General features: G+C 43.8%; 2 long non-coding RNA genes, 14 other non-coding genes and 3 pseudogenes across 16 annotated transcripts; 18 read left to right on the top strand and 1 right to left on the bottom strand.

Annotated features, from left to right (window-relative positions):
- Window positions 1-2846: 2846 nt before the first annotated feature.
- LOC147263190 (uncharacterized) lies at window positions 2847-5083 on the bottom strand. The gene is made up of 3 exons (XR_015112613.1): window positions 4731-5083; window positions 3226-3289; window positions 2847-3145 (listed from the first exon to the last, which is right to left on the bottom strand). It is a non-coding gene; the product is annotated as an uncharacterized LOC147263190 (long non-coding RNA).
- A 4632-nt stretch (window positions 5084-9715) lies between these two features.
- LOC147263189 (uncharacterized) lies at window positions 9716-10560 on the top strand. The gene is made up of 3 exons (XR_015112611.1): window positions 9716-9844; window positions 10073-10186; window positions 10336-10560. It is a non-coding gene; the product is annotated as an uncharacterized LOC147263189 (long non-coding RNA).
- A 592-nt stretch (window positions 10561-11152) lies between these two features.
- Window positions 11153-11271, top strand: LOC147263188 (5S ribosomal RNA). Its single transcript, XR_015113668.1, has one exon. It is a non-coding gene; the product is annotated as a 5S ribosomal RNA (ribosomal RNA).
- Window positions 11272-11581: 310 nt separating this feature from the next.
- Window positions 11582-11700, top strand: LOC147263187 (5S ribosomal RNA; annotated as a pseudogene).
- Window positions 11701-12009: 309 nt separating this feature from the next.
- On the top strand, window positions 12010-12128 carry LOC147263186 (5S ribosomal RNA). Its single transcript, XR_015113347.1, has one exon. It is a non-coding gene; the product is annotated as a 5S ribosomal RNA (ribosomal RNA).
- A 310-nt stretch (window positions 12129-12438) lies between these two features.
- On the top strand, window positions 12439-12557 carry LOC147263185 (5S ribosomal RNA). The gene has a single exon (XR_015113084.1). It is a non-coding gene; the product is annotated as a 5S ribosomal RNA (ribosomal RNA).
- A 309-nt stretch (window positions 12558-12866) lies between these two features.
- On the top strand, window positions 12867-12985 carry LOC147263184 (5S ribosomal RNA). Its single transcript, XR_015114666.1, has one exon. It is a non-coding gene; the product is annotated as a 5S ribosomal RNA (ribosomal RNA).
- Window positions 12986-13296: 311 nt separating this feature from the next.
- On the top strand, window positions 13297-13415 carry LOC147263183 (5S ribosomal RNA; annotated as a pseudogene).
- A 309-nt stretch (window positions 13416-13724) lies between these two features.
- Window positions 13725-13843, top strand: LOC147263182 (5S ribosomal RNA; annotated as a pseudogene).
- A 311-nt stretch (window positions 13844-14154) lies between these two features.
- Window positions 14155-14273, top strand: LOC147263181 (5S ribosomal RNA). Its single transcript, XR_015114530.1, has one exon. It is a non-coding gene; the product is annotated as a 5S ribosomal RNA (ribosomal RNA).
- A 311-nt stretch (window positions 14274-14584) lies between these two features.
- On the top strand, window positions 14585-14703 carry LOC147263180 (5S ribosomal RNA). Its single transcript, XR_015113667.1, has one exon. It is a non-coding gene; the product is annotated as a 5S ribosomal RNA (ribosomal RNA).
- Window positions 14704-15012: 309 nt separating this feature from the next.
- On the top strand, window positions 15013-15131 carry LOC147263179 (5S ribosomal RNA). The gene has a single exon (XR_015113337.1). It is a non-coding gene; the product is annotated as a 5S ribosomal RNA (ribosomal RNA).
- A 309-nt stretch (window positions 15132-15440) lies between these two features.
- Window positions 15441-15559, top strand: LOC147263178 (5S ribosomal RNA). The gene has a single exon (XR_015114193.1). It is a non-coding gene; the product is annotated as a 5S ribosomal RNA (ribosomal RNA).
- A 312-nt stretch (window positions 15560-15871) lies between these two features.
- Window positions 15872-15990, top strand: LOC147263177 (5S ribosomal RNA). Its single transcript, XR_015113517.1, has one exon. It is a non-coding gene; the product is annotated as a 5S ribosomal RNA (ribosomal RNA).
- Window positions 15991-16301: 311 nt separating this feature from the next.
- LOC147263176 (5S ribosomal RNA) lies at window positions 16302-16420 on the top strand. The gene has a single exon (XR_015115364.1). It is a non-coding gene; the product is annotated as a 5S ribosomal RNA (ribosomal RNA).
- Window positions 16421-16730: 310 nt separating this feature from the next.
- On the top strand, window positions 16731-16849 carry LOC147263175 (5S ribosomal RNA). The gene has a single exon (XR_015112921.1). It is a non-coding gene; the product is annotated as a 5S ribosomal RNA (ribosomal RNA).
- A 310-nt stretch (window positions 16850-17159) lies between these two features.
- On the top strand, window positions 17160-17278 carry LOC147263174 (5S ribosomal RNA). The gene has a single exon (XR_015113666.1). It is a non-coding gene; the product is annotated as a 5S ribosomal RNA (ribosomal RNA).
- A 309-nt stretch (window positions 17279-17587) lies between these two features.
- On the top strand, window positions 17588-17706 carry LOC147263173 (5S ribosomal RNA). Its single transcript, XR_015113336.1, has one exon. It is a non-coding gene; the product is annotated as a 5S ribosomal RNA (ribosomal RNA).
- Window positions 17707-18016: 310 nt separating this feature from the next.
- On the top strand, window positions 18017-18135 carry LOC147263172 (5S ribosomal RNA). Its single transcript, XR_015113516.1, has one exon. It is a non-coding gene; the product is annotated as a 5S ribosomal RNA (ribosomal RNA).
- The last annotated feature ends 245 nt before the right edge of the window (window positions 18136-18380 follow it).

Below are 18380 nucleotides of genomic sequence, written 5' to 3'. Positions count from 1 at the left end.
TTCTCTTGTGACAACTGATGTCATTTGGAAACCATCTTGAGGACATTTGGAGAAAGTTCAATCTTTTAGCTGCAGTTACAGTGACTTACAACACTGCAAAAAAAAAAAAAAATCACCCTTCCACAAACACTCTTGTCCAACATTTGTGGCCAGATTTTCTCTTCATGAGGCACCAAATCAAGTCAAGTCAGTTTTATTTGTATCAAACCAAATCACTACAAAAAAAGGCAAAAAAGGCAAACCTCAGCGGTTCTGAAACTCTTCTCCTGAATCACTCCTGAGCTGCAGCAAGAAAAAATACCAGTGCCCAACCAGATCAACTTAATGGCTGCTAACAGCCTCAGACACTTGATTTCCATCAATCTGGAGCCAAGAAGGCCCTCACCTGTGGTTCTCCTCCAGGAGGGTCCAGGTTCTGCCATTGTGGCTCCTTGTGCCACTGCCAGAGAGCCTCAGCTGCACACTGCAACATTTCAACAGGAGATTTACATTCCTTCAAATGTCCTGACATCTTATTCCAATGGTTCTGTTCCATCTTTATATTTTAAAATCAATCACACAATGAAAGCTGCCACAGCTGGTTTAAGTGAGAGAACACACTAAGAGATTTGAAACCAGTAAAATATGCTTTTCTGTGTGCAAACTAGTGAGGGGCATGGAAGGATATTTTACCACCAATACAGAACCCAAACTTTAGTCATGTGATGAGATGGTGACTGAGAAGAGTGATTATGAATTTAATGGACAAAATGTGAATTGAAAGAAAATGCATTTCTTCTGTAGACTTTGATCCAACATTTGAAGTTAGATTTTGGTGGCTGCTCTATGTTGGAGGAAACCAGGCCGATGTTGGAACGTCACAGGGAAACTCGTTTGCCTCCTCAGACTGTGTGGCAGACTGCAATATGAAATGAATTAATTCATTGACAAAGTAGAATTTTTTCCACTGGAGCTACTGGCTCCTGAGTTGTTGCATTTATTGTTAACATTAAACACACAGTCTGTGTTCATGGCAATAAGAAATTAATTTCATTTTTCTAAAGGACAAGAAATGAACCAGAACATTAGAACCACATAATATCTCTTTATCAGTTTGTTCCATGGGACACATTCCAGACAGGAAGGTCCCACTGAGACTTGAACTGTGATCACTGATTCAGAGTCCAGAGTGCTCACCATTTCACCATGGAACCAAACACAAGGAGGAGTTTCCTCAAAATACAACTTGACATCACCTGCAATCCAAACTGTTGATATTTGGAGGTTCATCTTGCTCTTGTTCCAGACTACATTGCCAAAAGGAACATGAACCACAAGGAAATCATGGAACTCCAGATTTATTCAGGACTTTCTAACTACATCGTATGACCTGTGAGCAAAGACTGGCCAGGCCTTCCTTAATTTATCAATTAATTACTGCTTCAACAAACATGCCACATAATTAAGTTACCAGAATTTCTCTCATTGAAAAACCCACCAGCCTGATTTCTTGACATGACATGAAAAATTCTCCAAACCCACACAGTTGGGGTCGATAGATACAAGGTTAACCAGGAGGAATCCTGCTCCTGAACCATGGATGGAACAAAATCCACTGGAAAACTCAGCAATTCCTGAGTGCCACATCCATCCAGGAGCTTGGGTCTCCACTTGACTGTGATGATCCATGAGATCCAAGGAGGACAGAGGAAAGAAGGATCCTGTTGGAGATCTCCTACCTTCTTCCTACAAGTCAGAGGTTCATAACCTCCCTTGTTGGTGGTGCCCTCAACCTGCTGAGAGCATCACTTAGTTATCTACAGAGAAACATAGCAGCTCTTCTGAAGGCTGCAGGAAACCTGCTGGAACTGAGACTTGGACTCAGGTCACTGGATTCAAAGTCCAGGGTGCTAACTGGTCCACCATGGCATCTGGGCTTTACTTACCATGTAAAAAGGACCACAGTGGTCGTCTGGTTTTAATTTTCACAAACAAATACGGTTTAAAACTTTTAGACAGTGACACAGGGCTCGTATTTGAAGGGCCATGGGATGTGAAATATCCCAAACCTCTGAGATCAGAGCGATCACTTTGATCTCAGGGTCCTGACCTTGGGGGTTCTTCCTTTGGTCTTCCAATACTTGTGGTTTTTATTGGCATAACTTTCAATTTGCACGCAAAAAGAGAATCACAGTCAATTTAAACCCAGCAGACAGTGTTTATTTCTAATGAATCAGACAATCGCACAAATGAGAATTAAAGGAAAAACAAAACAAGAAAGGTTTAAAAAAATCATTCACCACTCTGAAGCTTTTGAAAGTTCATTTGAAGGTTTAAAGGTGGTGGTGAGGAGGACACCCTGATCCTCCCTGTCGTCACTGCCAGGATTCTTTCTTCTGGTGCTGTGGTTCTTCTGATGAAGGGCGGCATGATGTTTGCTGTCTCAGGCTCCACCAAATGTCCTCTTCAGGACGCCACAATGTGTCCTCTTCAGTGCTCCATCTTCCCTGCATCGCAGACACAAGGGTTTCTCCTGGTGCCGACCCTATCATCCTTCTACCGAATGGTGAGGCGATGGATCCTGGGATCCTTCTTCTCATCAGTGCCACAGTTTTTCATGGAGGGAACAACAGGAGCTTTTTAGTCATGTTTTGCTTGGTGTTTCCTGCTCAGAGCATCAGGATCTGTGACGCCATCTTGTGATAGTGGGTCATCATCTTGTTGTGTGATAGTGGATTCATTTATCTGCTATTTCAACACATTCAAGTTCATTATCCCTACATGTCAAAATACATTTGGTGTGGAGTTTTACTTTCTGGCCTCAATCATAATGTGTGCATTTATTCTTCATGAACATTTCTCAGCTTTGTAAGTTTATGATATTTTGTCTTCCTCTGTTTTCTATTCCATTGTTGTTGATGATTCTATTGCAGGTTTGAGTTCCCTGTTGACTGAAGCAGAAACAGGAACAAAAAGCTGGAGGTGGTCAGAGCTCCAAGTTGGGACGCTGATATTAAAGTAGGAGATGAACACATCCAGGTTAGCCATCACTCTCAGAACCTGCTACTTTACCTCTTCAGAATGTAGCAGCATAGCATAGCTTCATCTCACCAGTTAGTGGCCCACTTTGATGTCTGGGATATGAGGTTAAAGGTTCTTTACAGCTCTGAATGAAGGGTTTATAAAGTGTTTACAATGCCATAAATAACACAAGCATTCAGTAATCCTTGATAAAAGGAGACTCACCATCAAGTTGGACAAGTTGAAGAACAAAAGGACTTCTCCACGATCACATTTATCCTCTCTGTCTCTGCGTGGACACAACAAATGAGCTGGTTCAGAGAAACGAGGCAAAAAAAGCTGGATGAACTCTTCTTCATTCCAAAAATGACTTCACCCTTGAACACTGACGTCAGTTCATTTTATAGGGTCCTCCATTTTTTCATTTATGTGACATTGCATATTGGGAAATAATTAATTATAAAAAAAATACTATATTTTGATGAAAACTATATTTGATCAGGAAAACTACATTGGGTCAAATAAATCCATTGTTAGTGACAGTGTTACTAATTTTAACTTTAGTGCTCTGGTGCTGATTGCCTCATTAAGATCTTCATGAAGAAATAAACTAAAATTTGTAAAAAATTTTTTATATTTATTTTTTTTTTTTTTTTTACAGAGTTGGCAGTTTGAGCATTGAATCTTTCTTTGTGTTGAGAACAAACCCTCAAAGCCTTCATGTTTCAGTTTGCTTCACAGCTAACAGACAAACACCTCTTAGCCTGGTTCTGGTAGTCCAGGTTTAAACACCAACACAAGGATTTTATGCTGATTTCTTCACATGCAGCTGAAATCTAGACTTCAAGTGTTCATGTGAGGTTACAGCTTCACGCCTGTTTAGTTTTCAACAAATATTACGTCACTTTTATGCATTGAGCTCACTAACGAACTTTAGTCTCAGTAGCTGAATCTGTTAGGGGGAAGGCAGTGTGGACCGGCAGGAGCCTCCTACAAAATGCAATGGAGAGAAGAAGAAATCCTGAGGAGTCGCTATGAGATTGAAGTGTTAAAGACGTGGCTCCTTTGGTGGTGATAGGATTTGAGCTATTGACTCTATTTTTAGTTTATTTCAATGTTATTACAAACATCAGCTGCTCACTTATCAGCTAGCAAGTAAACAACAGTATTGTTCAGTGTGCTAGCTGAAGTAGACCGAGCGGTCAGTTGAGTCTTTATTTCCATGTGTGCTCATGGTAGCAGGGGTTTAGATTTCTAAATGTAACCCTTTTACCACCGGCTCCAATATTAAAACCCACCTTAGGCTTACAGGGAACACTTTAACTCATTTCAAATATCTTGTATGGTAAAAGTCCCATCTCAAATAATTAATATCAATCTAGGGCAATGTATGATTCTCACTCTTAAATATTCAAATGGAGGCTGTGGGGAGTACACTTGACCTTTAAACTCTGCTGTAAAGCTTCAGTAACAACACACAAATTCAATGAAACAACACAAGATTTCAGTTTAGAAAATGTATTAAAAGCTTGCAGAAAAACACATTCAAACCTTGAATAAACAAGACTATAGAAAATAAAAAAACCCCGGGGTATATTGTTTGTCTCTCTTTCAACTGTCTAATTTTATTTCGAGTGCACTCTTGTTTACTTTCGTTGGCCCGCTTTAGTTGGAGCTCATGATGGAAACCTTTACCAGATCCCCCCGTGTGTCGGTGAAGTCAACAATACCGGACCGCAGCCGATGAATCCCTCGCTCGTTATGGCAGCAACCGTCCCGCTCGCAGCAGCCCGCAGCAACAGACCTCCGTGACTCGGCAGCAGCGGCACATCCTCCGTTAACGACTCTCTCCCGAGGCGACTATCCGAAGCTCCTGTCCCGTCCGTGCAGCGGCGTCTCCCTTCAGCGTGGACAGCGTTAGCCTAGCTCCCGCTAGCTTCTGTAACTGGACTTGCCTGGTGCTCAAAACACAATCGGTGGCGGAGAATCCGACTCACGCACTCCGATCACGTCGGTCAATTACAGTTCACAGTCCGTTACCGATAAAAACTCCTCTCCGACGACACACAGTCTCCAAACTCCGATAACGTTACGCCATTCACACGATGCTCCTTCCTCGCGCTCGTTTCTCCCGGAAGTGTAAACACTAAAGGTCATGAACTCACGCACGTAACCTAACGTAATAGAATTACTTTAACATTTTTTAAAGACATTCACACCCCGTGAAATGATGTTTTTTTGAAAGTTACTAATTTTAAACAAATTTTATTTACATTTTAATCTCTTCTTCATGACAAATACTTATTTATGTAAATTTTAGCTTAACCATGAACTGGCATTTTATTCTTAATTTATTCCTGTGAAAATCATGAAATAAATACCACTGATTTATCAGAGTATTACATCAACCTAGGAATAAATTAAAGCTGCAGTCAGCGTTGTTTGGGCCTGAGCCTCCTCCCGCCCACCGGGGCCGAGTAGCAGGGGTCGTCCTGAATGCAGTGATGAATTTTATGAAAGCGGTGGGACTTGTACACTGCAAGCAACTGCTGTAAATTTACTACAAGATTTCAATAGTATCACCGTTTATAAAAATACAGTACTTTGCCGTTAATTCTAATAGGAATCTGTTAAATTACACCCCATGACTGTTTAACAGAACTATGCTGTAATGCTAAAATACAGTACTTCACTGTAAATAAAACAGTATCATGCAGTATCTTTGCCTGATGGACGCAAGGAGAATCTCCTGATCTGCACATGTGAGGCCAGAGCCTTGGTTTTCGTCATCCATCTCAATCACAGTCATTTGGTGAGTAGCGATTGCATTTATTGTAGACATTGGCGCAAAGTCTGTAGGCCAGTGGAGGCTAAGTGAAGTTTCCAGTTTGTGTGGCGACACACACGAGTGGGGGGTGCACTTATTAAAATATAATAGTGACCAAAGCCGGACAACGCCACCTTGGGAATTTTGCCAAAGGAAATAGTTAACGTACCGACCAAAAGGCACTCACAGGTTCATTTACTAATTGGCAGGAGATGTGGTTCCATGACAAAAATATTTTATTGTAAACAGGCCAGCAGATTAAAAAGAGAACAAGAATGAATCTAAACAAGTCTGGAGCTTACCAGTGGGGGGGAGGGATCCCAAGGCAGAAGACACCCTGATCAATTGGGACATCACATTTAAAAAACACACATGATTAAAGCAAAACAGGGGTGCACAGCACACAAGAGGAGAAGAGACGCCAGGACTGTGAGCTTCCAGTACCTGAAACGAAATGACAATTATAATTTAACACCAAAACTAAAAACAACAAACAAAAACCAGAACCAAACTCAAACCACAATTTAAAAATTAATTCGAGAAACAAGATTTAATTATTAAACACAAATTAGCAAGGAAAAATAATACAACCCAAAAAAAACAGAAACGAGTTAATTTCTCCATTGCTAGACCAGGGAGCTAACGGATAGCCATCCAGCAGCTTGCTACACCCTGAAGCCCAAGCGGAGGAATGGGAAACAATGCAGATCCAAACCTTCAGAGCACCATGAAGTACAGTTCAGTGGCGCCACACGGTGGACATCAGGATCTGGCAGACCCTGGTTAAACAAGGTGAATTACTGAAACAACCTCCAGTTCAACACACAGCGGCTTCCAATTCGTTAACACAGAAGCAGAGCACTCCAGTGAACACAGTAAACAGTGAACAAACAAACAAGCAAAACATGTGTAGATGGCCAGTAGGTCGCAGAACAGGCTAGTAGCAGAGCAGGCTAATAGAGCAGGAGCCTGTAACAAAGCAGGACAGTCTGTAGCCAAACAGCAGCCACAGCAAAGCAGGGTAGTCTGTAGCAAAACAGCAGCCAGAGCAAAGCAGGGTAGTTTGTAGCAAAACAGCAGCCAGAGCAAAGCAGGGTAGTCTGTAAAACAGCAGCCAGAGCAAAGCAGGAGCATCTAGCAAAGCAGGATAGTCTGTAGCAAAACAGCAGCCAGAGCAAAGCAGGGTAGTCTGTAGCAAACAGCAGCCAGAGCAAAGCAGGAGCATCTAGCAAAGCAGGATAGTCTGGCAAGACAGCGCCCAGTAGCAAAGCAGCAGCTAGTTGTTCCTCAGTGTCACGGCTCACCAGCTGTGCCAATCAGGTGTAGATCGCACGCATGCCGAGCAAAGGGTTTCACAGCTAGTATGCTGTGGCAAACAGCCTCTGCACGTCAGATGGGGGGGGGGGGGGGGGTGTTTCCCCACTAGCAGCGATTAAGGGACCGTGTCCCAAAAGCCGGACGCCTACAATTAAACATGTGAATATGAAAAACGTGCATGATCAGCATGCAACACGAGCTACAGGGAGCTACTGCTACATACCAGCAAAGACGGTGGCGAGAAGGCAGACGTGAGGCGATCAGAGGCGGAAGCGAGGTGACCAGGAAGTGGGAGGACCACGGACCCCAAGAGCAAGAGATTGACCAGGTAGATGCTGCCCCTATTTATAGAGCAGCGCCTCACACTGGTTGGCTAATGATGGTACAAGCCAAGTCAGGCATCACCAACCAGTCTCACTGCTAGGATGGGACCTCTCATCCTGCCACATTTGCATTGATAATTACACTCGGTGCACATCATGCTAGCCAGATTTAGCAGCTAGCCAAAATGTTGAAAATGCTTGCAAATTAATCCAAAAAACACAGAGAGTTGACTTTACTTTTTACATCTCGAGCCTCCACAAATTAATGTGTGCGACATCTGTATTTTGCCTGTGAATTCATGAAGCTTTCTGATAGTCTGAACCATTTTACAGTACACACAATATACGTGTCACACAACAGTTAAGTCGGTTCATATTAAGATGAGTGCACACTGACTGTGTTTACATGCAATTACGTTCCTCCATCTTGTGCTAGGCTACTGCTCTGGCATGAATCTGTCTGATGGCATGATTACAGTGTCCTTAAGGCCATAGATCAGAAGCTGTGGTTGTATTTGTTTAAATAAGAGTGGTTTTAGCATTGTTCAAGTGCCTGCTCATTTGTGTTGATTTTTCTTTGTCTCTGATATTGCCTACAGATGCAGGAGCCTATTTTCCAGCTGCCCTGATCCTAGTAAGTACTTGCCTGTCCATCACATTTCACAGTTAATCAGTTATTTTTTTCAGACCTCAAACATTGAAATAGACAACTATGTTATCTGGTCAAAGAAGCTGTTTTTTTCTTCTTCTTCTTCTCTTCTCTTTTCTCCCTGTTTTTTTGGATCTCCAACACTATATCTACATGTATATATTTGATGGCTTATAATGTCTCATTCATCTGAGTGAGTTCCAACACTCCTTTTTTAGGCGCTTCATTGGAATAAATCCTGAGAGTGTCTGCATGTTTTCCCTGTGCTGGTTCTCTCCAGGTACTCCAGCTTCCTTCCACAGTCCAAAGACATGCAAATGGAAATGCAACTCTAAATTGACCGTAGGTATGGCTGTGAGTGTGAATGGTTGTCTGTCAATATTTGTTGGCTGCGGTGGACTGCGATGGACCACTGACCTGTCCAAGGTAATGTCCCCTCTGGGATAGGCTCCAGCCCCACCCTGTGACCCTTAACAGGATAAGCGGAAAAATGGATGGATGGATGGATGGATGGATGGATGGATGGATGGATGGATGGATAGATGGGTGGGTGATCACTCACAGGACTGTGAGTCTCTCACTCTGACCAGTTCATGCTATGGGACTTACACTGACGTAACCTGATTAGCTCAGTCAGTCGAGCATGAGACTCTTAGTCTCAGGGTTGTTGGTTCAAGCCCCATGTTGGGTGTTGATCTTAAACACCACTGCTTGTCCTCTCAGTTTTGAAAGCTTTGTTTGTAAATTGTCAGAAAAATCAGTGAATAAACAATACAAACTTAGGCTTTGTCAGAAATTCCATGCTTCCAAACTAACCAAAATGAAAAAAACAAAAGGTGAGACTTTTTCGTGCGTTCGAAAAATTTGTATGCGCTTCATTGTATCCGCTTTCTATACTTCCATGCATCCCAGCTTATTTCTGTTAAGGGTTGCAGGGGGAGGCTGGAGCCTTTCCCAGTGGCTTTCAGGTGAGAGGCAGGTTTCACCCTGGACAGGTAGCCAGTCCATTGCAGACAGAATACCCACGCAGGCACGGAGAGAACATGCACACACCACACAGAAAGAACCTGTGCTCGAGCCAGGACTTGAACTTGCTTTGAGGCGACACTGTTAACAACGGTACCACCGTGCCACCCATTGACTGTAACACATTGTAAACAATATACACTCTTGTTATCATACAACATGTAGCCCTGTACAAAAATCAAATAAATTACATCGCATAAAAAGCATAAAAAGATGTGTTAAAAAGTTCAAAAATAAATAGAGTTCATGATCTTTAAAATTGGTTATAATGTGAGCAGGTTAAAAGCATAAATATAATATGTAACATTTAAAAAGTAAAACTATTTACAGTTAAAAAATAAATTCATATAAAGGTCTTTAAGTTCTCTGAGTCTGTAAAAGATCAGTGATCTGAGAATAAGGAGAGGGGAAGAAGCCGTGTTTATATGTAACCTCAATTGTTACCTGTCAATCATTTCATTCCTGTCTTATCTTTGGGTGTATTAAGACCGCAAAAGCCAATGAGAGGAAAGTTACTGTGTAAGGGGTGGGACTAGTGGCTCAGGTTTGTGAGGTGAGTAGTTAGCGCGCATGGGGAGAGAAACAGAGGCAATGATCAGAGAGTTAAGAGGGGAGGCATCGTTTGTGTGGAGAGCATTTAAGTTTATTTTGGAGGTCGACGACTGGTGGTCCTGATGTAAACTTCTGTGTGACCTTCGAGAGGTGAATATTTATGCCTGTATTTGCGCTTTATCTAACTGTTATAGTGAAAAGAGACTGGATGTGTACATGGTTAGCGACGTGCTAGCTAGGGATAGCATTCCGTGCTAATGTGCCTGCAAATCGTAGCTTTAGCGTTGTAATATTTTTGGAGCGAAAGTAAAGGTAATGCGAATTCGACACGAGATAATGTTTGATAATTGTGGCTAAATTAAGATAATATGCTTGAAGGAGACGGACATTGGAGAGAGAGAGACGGGTTTCCATCCGATGGCTCTGCTGTTCTGCTGTGCCCTGTCCTGCTGTGTTTTCTTCTTCGTGACTTTCGCTGTCCCGCCATTGCGTGTGAGTGTTTGGATTGTGACTGCCACCGCCATTGCCATTACCATTCAGACTCTCATCCTCCATTCCCGTTCTCCCCCTTCTAATAAAACCCTGGATTTGTGAGGACTAACATACACATACACATGCACTTGCTTTTATTGTGTGCTCAGCTGCGAGTGAAGCGGCCATTACAGTTGTGAAGCCCCGACCTCACACGAGCTTCAATAAACAGGCCTGAAACAGGTAAAAATTTAATTTAAGGTGTTTCATATGAATGTGTGTGTGCCCACAGGTAAAATATTGAGTTTTAGTTGTTGTAAATTAAAGAATACCGTTTTAGAAGGTAACTTAAGGATTCTGAAAGGGATTAAATATGATGTATATTTTTAAAAAACAAAAGGGTTATCTTTTGTAGAGGAAACTTTTTTTCCTTACAATTGAGGTGTAAAGGATGACTTGAGGGTATTTTATGTGAAACTATCTAACTAAAAAAGATTTTTATTTTCAGTGAAACGAAAGTTCAGAACCAAGAAAGACACTGTTTGTTTTGTTTTGAAAATCCTCTTACTCATTGTTAATAATTTTGTTCATTGTATTTTTATAATACTAGAATATATTCAATTTTTATTTCATCCATCTCTGTGAACAAGTACCTGTGAAGGATTAATTTGCAATTCTTTTAACTTCAGCTTGAGGAAAGGGCAGCTTTGAGTCTTTGGGGACCAGCATGAGCGAGCTTCCCTCACACACCTTTTCTTGAAGCGCCCTCCACAGCTTTCGAATGGAATGTCATGCAGTGTGTAATTTGAAGTAGACAGATTGCAGATGCAGTACTTTTCTCTAGATGACATCAACATTCTTTTCTTTGTATTGACAGGACAACTATTTGGTGTGTAAAAAGACCGTGAGGCTGTTGCACATCACATTTTTTTTGAGGTTGTAAAGTGAGTGAAATGGATATAGAGCCCATGTGTGTGAGAGTCAAGGGCTTACGGCCATACCACTCTGAACACGCCCGATCTCGTCTGATCTCGGAAGCTTAGCAGGGTCGGGCCTGGTTAGTACTTGGATGGAAGACCGCCTGGGAATACCAGGTGCTGTAAGCTTTTTTTTTTCATTGTTAGGAAAGGGCAGCTTTGAGTGTTTGGGGACCAGCATGAGCGAGCTTCCCTCACACACCTTTTCTTGAAGCGCCCTCCACAGCTTTCGAATGGAATGTCATGCAGTGGTTAATTTGAAGTAGACAGATGGCAGATGCAGTACTTTTCTCTCGATGACATCAACATTCTTTTCTTTGTATTGACAGGACACCTATTTGACGTGTGAAAAGACCCTGAGGCTGTTGCGCATCACTTTTTTTCTGAGGTTGTAAAGTGAGTGAAATGGATATAGAGCCCATGTGTGTCAGAGTCAGGGGCTTACGGCCATACCACTCTGAACTCGTCTGATCTCGTCTGATCTCGGAAGCTCAGCAGGGTCGGGCCTGGTTAGTACTTGGATGTGAGACAGCCTGGGAATACCAGGTGCTGAAAGCTTTTTTGTTTCATTGTGAGGAAAGGGCTGCTTTGAGTCTTTGGGGACCAGCATGAGCGAGCTTCCCTCACACACCTTTTCTTGAAGCGCCCTCCGCAGCTTTGGAATGGAATTTCATGCATTGGTTAATTTGAAGTAGACAGATGACAGATGCAGTACTTTTCTCTAGATGACATCAACATTCTTTTCTTTTATTGACAGGACACCTATTTGGCGTGTGAAAAGACCCTGAGGCTTTTGCGCATCACTTTTTTTCTGAGGTTGTAAAGTGTGTGAAATGGATATAGAGCCCATGTGTGTCAGAGTCAAGGGCTTACGGCCATACCACTCTGAACATGCCCGATCTCGTCTGATCTCGGAAGCTAAGCAGGGTCGGGCCTGGTTAGTACTTGGATGGGAGACCTCCTCGGAATACCAGGTGCTGTAAGCTTTTTTGTTTCATTGTGAGGAAAGGGCAGCTTTGAGTGTTTGGGGACCAGCATGAGCGAGCTTCCCTCACACACCTTTTCTTGAAGCGCCCTCCACAGCTTTCATATGGAATGTCATGCAGTGTGTAATTTGAAGTAGACAGATTGCAGATGCAGTACTTTTCTCGAGATGACATCAACATTCTTTTCTTTGTATTGACAGGACAACTATTTGGTGTGTAAAAAGACCGTGAGGCTGTTGCACATCACATTTTTTTTGAGGTTGTAAAGTGAGTGAAATGGATATAGAGCCCATGTGTGTGAGAGTCAAGGGCTTACGGCCATACCACTCTGAACACGCCCGATCTCGTCTGATCTCGGAAGCTTAGCAGGGTCGGGCCTGGTTAGTACTTGGATGGGAGACCGCCTGGGAATACCAGGTGCTGTAAGCTTTTTTGTTTCATTGTGAGGAAAGGGCCGCTTTGAGTCTTTGGGGACCAGCATGAGCGAGCTTCCCTCACACACCTTTTCTTGAAGCGCCCTCCGCAGCTTTGGAATGGAATGTCATGCAGTGGTTAATTTGAAGAAGTCAGATGGCAGATGCAGTACTTTTCTCTCGATGACATCAACATTCTTTTCTTTTATTGACAGGACACCGATTTGGCGTGTGAAAAGACCCTGAGGCTTTTGCGCATCACTTTTTTTCTGAGGTTGTAAAGTGTGTGAAATGGATATAGAGCCCATGTGTGTCAGAGTCAAGGGCTTACGGCCATACCACTCTGAACACGCCCGATCTCGTCTGATCTCGGATGCTAAGCAGGGTCGGGCCTGGTTAGTTCTTGGATGGAAGACCGCCTGGGAATACCAGGTGCTGTAAGCTTTTTTTTTTTCATTGTTAGGAAAGGGCAGCTTTGAGTCTTTGGGGACCAGCATGAGCGAGCTTCCCTCACACACCTTTTCTTGAAGCGCCCTCCACAGCTTTCGAATGGAATGTCATGCAGTGTGTAATTTGAAGTAGACAGATTGCAGATGCAGTACTTTTCTCTAGATGACATCAACATTCTTTTCTTTGTATTGACAGGACAACTATTTGGTGTGTAAAAAGACCGTGAGGCTGTTGCACATCACATTTTTTTTGAGGTTGTAAAGTGAGTGAAATGGATATAGAGCCCATGTGTGTGAGAGTCAAGGGCTTACGGCCATACCACTCTGAACACGCCCGATTTCGTCTGATCTTGGAAGCTTAGCAGGGTCGGGCCTGGTTAGTACTTGGATGGAAGACCGCCTGGGAATACCAGGTGCTGTAAGCTTTTTTGTTTCATTGTGAGGAAAGGGCCGCTTTGAGTCTTTGGGGACCAGCATGAGCGAGCTTCCCTCACACACCTTTTCTTGAAGCGCCCTCCGCAGCTTTGGAATGGAATGTCATGCAGTGGTTAATTTGAAGAAGTCAGATGGCAGATGCAGTACTTTTCTCTCGATGACATCAACATTCTTTTCTTTTATTGACAGGACACCGATTTGGCGTGTGAAAAGACCCTGAGGCTGTTGCGCATCACTTTTTTTCTGAGGTTGTAAAGTGTGTGAAATGGATACATAGCCCATGTGTGTCAGAATCAAGGGCTTACGGCCATACCACTCTGAACACGCCTGATCTCGTCTGATCTCGGATGCTAAGCAGGGTCGGGCCTGGTTAGTTCTTGGATGGAAGATCGCCTGGGAATACCAGGTGCTGTAAGCTTTTTTGTTTCTTTGTGAGGAAAGGGCAGCTTTGAGTCTTTGGGGACCAGCATGAGCGAGCTTCCCTCACACACCTTTTCTTGAAGCGCCTTTCTGCAGCTTTGAAATTGAATGTCATGCAGCGTGTAATTTGAAGTAGACAGATGGCAGATGCAGTACTTTTCTCTAGATGAAATCAACATTCTTTTCTTTGTATTGACAGGACACCTATTTGGCGTTTGAAAAGACCGTGAGGCTTTTGCACGTCACTTTTTTTCTGAGGTTGTAAAGTGAGTGAAATGGATATAGAGCACATGTGTGTAAGAGTCAAGGGCTTACGGCCATCCCACTCTGAACACGCCCGATCTCGTCTGATCTTGGAAGCTAAGCAGGGTCGGGCCTGGTTAGTACTTGGATGGAAGACCGCCTGGGAATACCAGGTGCTGTAAGCTTTTTTTTTTTCATTGTTAGGAAAGGGCAGCTTTGAGTGTTTGGGGACCAGCATGAGCGAGCTTCCCTCACACACCTTTTCTTGAAGCGCCCTCCACAGCTTTCGAATGGAATGTCATGCAGTGTGTAATTTGAAGTAGACAGATTGCAGATGCAGTACTTTTCTCTAGATGACATCAACATTCTTTTCTTTGTATTGACAGGACAACTATTTGGTGTGTAAAAAGACCGTGAGGCTGTTGCACATCACATTTTTTTTGAGGTTGTAAAGTGAGTGAAATGGATATAGAGCCCATGTGTGTGAGAGTCAAGGGCTTACGGCCATACCACTCTGAACACGCCCGATCTCGTCTGATCTCGGAAGCTTAGCAGGGTCGGGCCTGGTTAGTACTTGGATGGAAGACCGCCTGGGAATACCAGGTGCTGTAAGCTTTTTTGTTTCATTGTGAGGAAAGGGCCGCTTTGAGTCTTTGGGGACCAGCATGAGCGAGCTTCCCTCACACACCTTTTCTTGAAGCGCCCTCTGCAGCTTTTGAATGGAATTTCATGTAGTGGTTAATTTGAAGAAGACAGATGGCAGATGCAGTACTTTTCTCTCGATGACATCAACATTCTTTTCTTTTATTGACAGGACACCGATTTGGCGTGTGAAAAGACCCTGAGGCTGTTGCGCATCACTTTTTTTCTGAGGTTGTAAAGTGTGTGAAATGGATATAGAGCCCATGTGTGTGAGAGTCAAGGGCTTACGGCCATCCCACTCTGAACACGCCCGATCTCGTCTGATCTCGGAAGTTAAGCAGCGTCGGGCCTGGTTAGTACTTGGATGGAAGACCGCCTGGGAATACCAGGTGCTGTAAGCTTTTTTGTTTCTTTGTGAGGAAAGGGCAGCTTTGAGTCTTTTGGGACCAGCATGAGCGAGCTTCCCTCACACACCTTTTCTTGAAGCGCCCTCCGCAGCTTTGGAATGGAATGTCATGCAGTGGTTAATTTGAAGTAGACAGATGGCAGATGCAGTACTTTTCTCTCGATGACATCAACATTCTTTTCTTTTATTGACAGGACACCGATTTGGCGTGTGAAAAGACCCTGAGGCTTTTGCGCATCACTTTTTTTCTTAGGTTGTAAAGTGTGTGAAATGGATATAGAGCCCATGTGTGTGAGAGTCAAGGGCTTACGGCCATACCACTCTGAACACGCCCGATCTCGTCTGATCTCGGAAGCTAAGCAGGGTAGGGCCTGGTTAGTACTTGGATGGAAGACCGCCTGGGAATACCAGGTGCTGCGAGCTTTTTTGTTTCTTTGTGAGGAAAGGGCAGCTTTGAGTCTTTGGGGACCAGAATGAGCGAGCTTCCCTCACACACCTTTTCTTGAAGCGCCTTTCTGCAGCTTTGAAATTGAATGTCATGCAGCGTGTAATTTGAAGTAGACAGATGGCAGATGCAGTACTTTTCTCGAGATGACATCAACATTCTTTTCTTTGTATTGACAGGACAACTATTTGGTGTGTAAAAAGACCCTGAGGCTTTTGCGCATCACTTTTTTTCTGAGGTTGTAAAGTGTGCGAAATGGATATAGAGCCCATGTGTGTCAGAGTCAAGGGGTTTCCGGCCATACCACTCTGAACACGCCCGATCTCGTCTGATCTCGGAAGCTAAGCAGGGTCGGGCCTGGTTAGTACTTGGATGGGAGACCGCCTGGGAATACCAGGTGCTGTAAGCTTTTTTGTTTCATTGTGAGGAAAGGGCCGCTTTGAGTCTTTGGGGACCAGCATGAGCGAGCTTCCCTCACACACCTTTTCTTGAAGCGCCTTTCTGCAGCTTTGAAATTGAATGTCATGCAGCGTGTAATTTGAAGTAGACAGATGGCAGATGCAGTACTTTTCTCTAGATGACATCAACATTCTTTTCTTTGTATTGACAGGACACCTATTTGGCGTTTGAAAAGATCGTGAGGCTGTTGCACGTCACTTTTTTTCTGAGGTTGTAAAGTGAGTGAAATGGATATAGAGCCCATGTGTGTAAGAGTCAAGGGCTTACGGCCATCCCACTCTGAACACGCCCGATCTCGTCTGATCTTGGAAGCTAAGCAGGGTCGGTCCTGGTTAGTACTTGGATGGAAGACCGCCTGGGAATACCAGGTGCTGTAAGCTTTTTTGTTTCTTTGTGAGGAAAGGGCAGCTTTTAGTCTTTGGGGACCAGCATGAGCGAGCTTCCCTCACACACCTTTTCTTGAAGCGCCTTTCTGCAGCTTTGAAATGGAATCTCATGCAGCGTGTAATTTGAAGTAGACAGATGGCAGATGCAGTACTTTTCTCTAGATGACATCAACATTCTTTTCTTTTATTGACAGGACACCTATTTTGTGTGTGAAAAGACCCTGAGGCTTTTGAGCATCACTTTTTTTCTGAGGTTGTAAAGTGTGTGAAATGGATATAGAGCCCATGTGTGTCAGAGTCAAGGGCTTACGGCCATACCACTCTTAACACGCCCGATCTCGTTTGATCTCGGAAGCTAAGCAGGGTCGGGCCTGGTTAGTACTTGGATGGGAGACCGCCTGGGAATACCAGGTGCTGTAAGCTTTTTTGTTTCATTGTGAGGAAAGGGCAGCTTTTCTTCTTTGGGGACCAGCATGAGCGAGGTTCCCTCACACACCTTTTCTTGAAGCGCCCTCCACAGCTTTGGAATGGAATGTCATGCAGTGTGTAATTTGAAGTAGAAAGATTGCAGATGCAGTACTTTTCTCTAGATGACATCAACATTCTTTTCTTTGTATTGACAGGACAACTATTTGGTGTGTAAAAAGACCGTGAGGCTGTTGCACATCACATTTTTTTTGAGGTTGTAAAGTGAGTGAAATGGATATAGAGCCCATGTGTGTGAGAGTCAAGGGCTTACGGCCATACCACTCTGAACACGCCCGATCTCGTCTGATCTCGGAAGCTTAGCAGGGTCGGGCCTGGTTAGTACTTGGATGGAAGACCGCCTGGGAATACCAGGTGCTGTAAGCTTTTTTGTTTCATTGTGAGGAAAGGGCCGCTTTGAGTCTTTGGGGACCAGCATGAGCGAGCTTCCCTCACACACCTTTTCTTGAAGCGCCCTCTGCAGCTTTTGAATGGAATTTCATGTAGTGGTTAATTTGAAGAAGACAGATGGCAGATGCAGTACTTTTCTCTCGATGACATCAACATTCTTTTCTTTTATTGACAGGACACCGATTTGGCGTGTGAAAAGACCCTGAGGCTGTTGCGCATCACTTTTTTTCTGAGGTTGTAAAGTGTGTGAAATGGATATAGAGCCCATGTGTGTGAGAGTCAAGGGCTTACGGCCATCCCACTCTGAACACGCCCGATCTCGTCTGATCTCGGAAGTTAAGCAGCGTCGGGCCTGGTTAGTACTTGGATGGAAGACCGCCTGGGAATACCAGGTGCTGTAAGCTTTTTTGTTTCTTTGTGAGGAAAGGGCAGCTTTGAGTCTTTGGGGACCAGCATGAGCGAGCTTCCCTCACACACCTTTTCTTGAAGCGCCCTCCGCAGCTTTGGAATGGAATGTCATGCAGTGGTTAATTTGAAGTAGACAGATGGCAGATGCAGTACTTTTCTCTCGATGACATCAACATTCTTTTCTTTTATTGACAGGACACCGATTTGGCGTGTGAAAAGACCCTGAGGCTTTTGCGCATCACTTTTTTTCTTAGGTTGTAAAGTGTGTGAAATGGATATAGAGCCCATGTGTGTCAGAGTCAAGGGGTTTCCGGCCATACCACTCTGAACACGCCCGATCTCGTCTGATCTCGGAAGCTAAGCAGGGTCGGGCCTGGTTAGTACTTGGATGGGAGACCGCCTGGGAATACCAGGTGCTGTAAGCTTTTTTGTTTCATTGTGAGGAAAGGGCCGCTTTGAGTCTTTGGGGACCAGCATGAGCGAGCTTCCCTCACACACCTTTTCTTGAAGCGCCTTTCTGCAGCTTTGAAATTGAATGTCATGCAGCGTGTAATTTGAAGTAGACAGATGGCAGATGCAGTACTTTTCTCTAGATGACATCAACATTCTTTTCTTTGTATTGACAGGACACCTATTTGGCGTTTGAAAAGATCGTGAGGCTGTTGCACGT

The sequence above is a fragment of the Aulostomus chinensis genome, chromosome 4, assembly GCF_037954235.1.
Source record: "Aulostomus chinensis isolate RoL2024-O1b breed Wild chromosome 4, RoL_Achi_v1.0, whole genome shotgun sequence".
NCBI lineage: Eukaryota > Metazoa > Chordata > Actinopteri > Syngnathiformes > Aulostomidae > Aulostomus > Aulostomus chinensis.
Note: the sequence above shows the minus strand (reverse complement) of the source record. Positions and strands in the feature narration are given on the sequence as shown.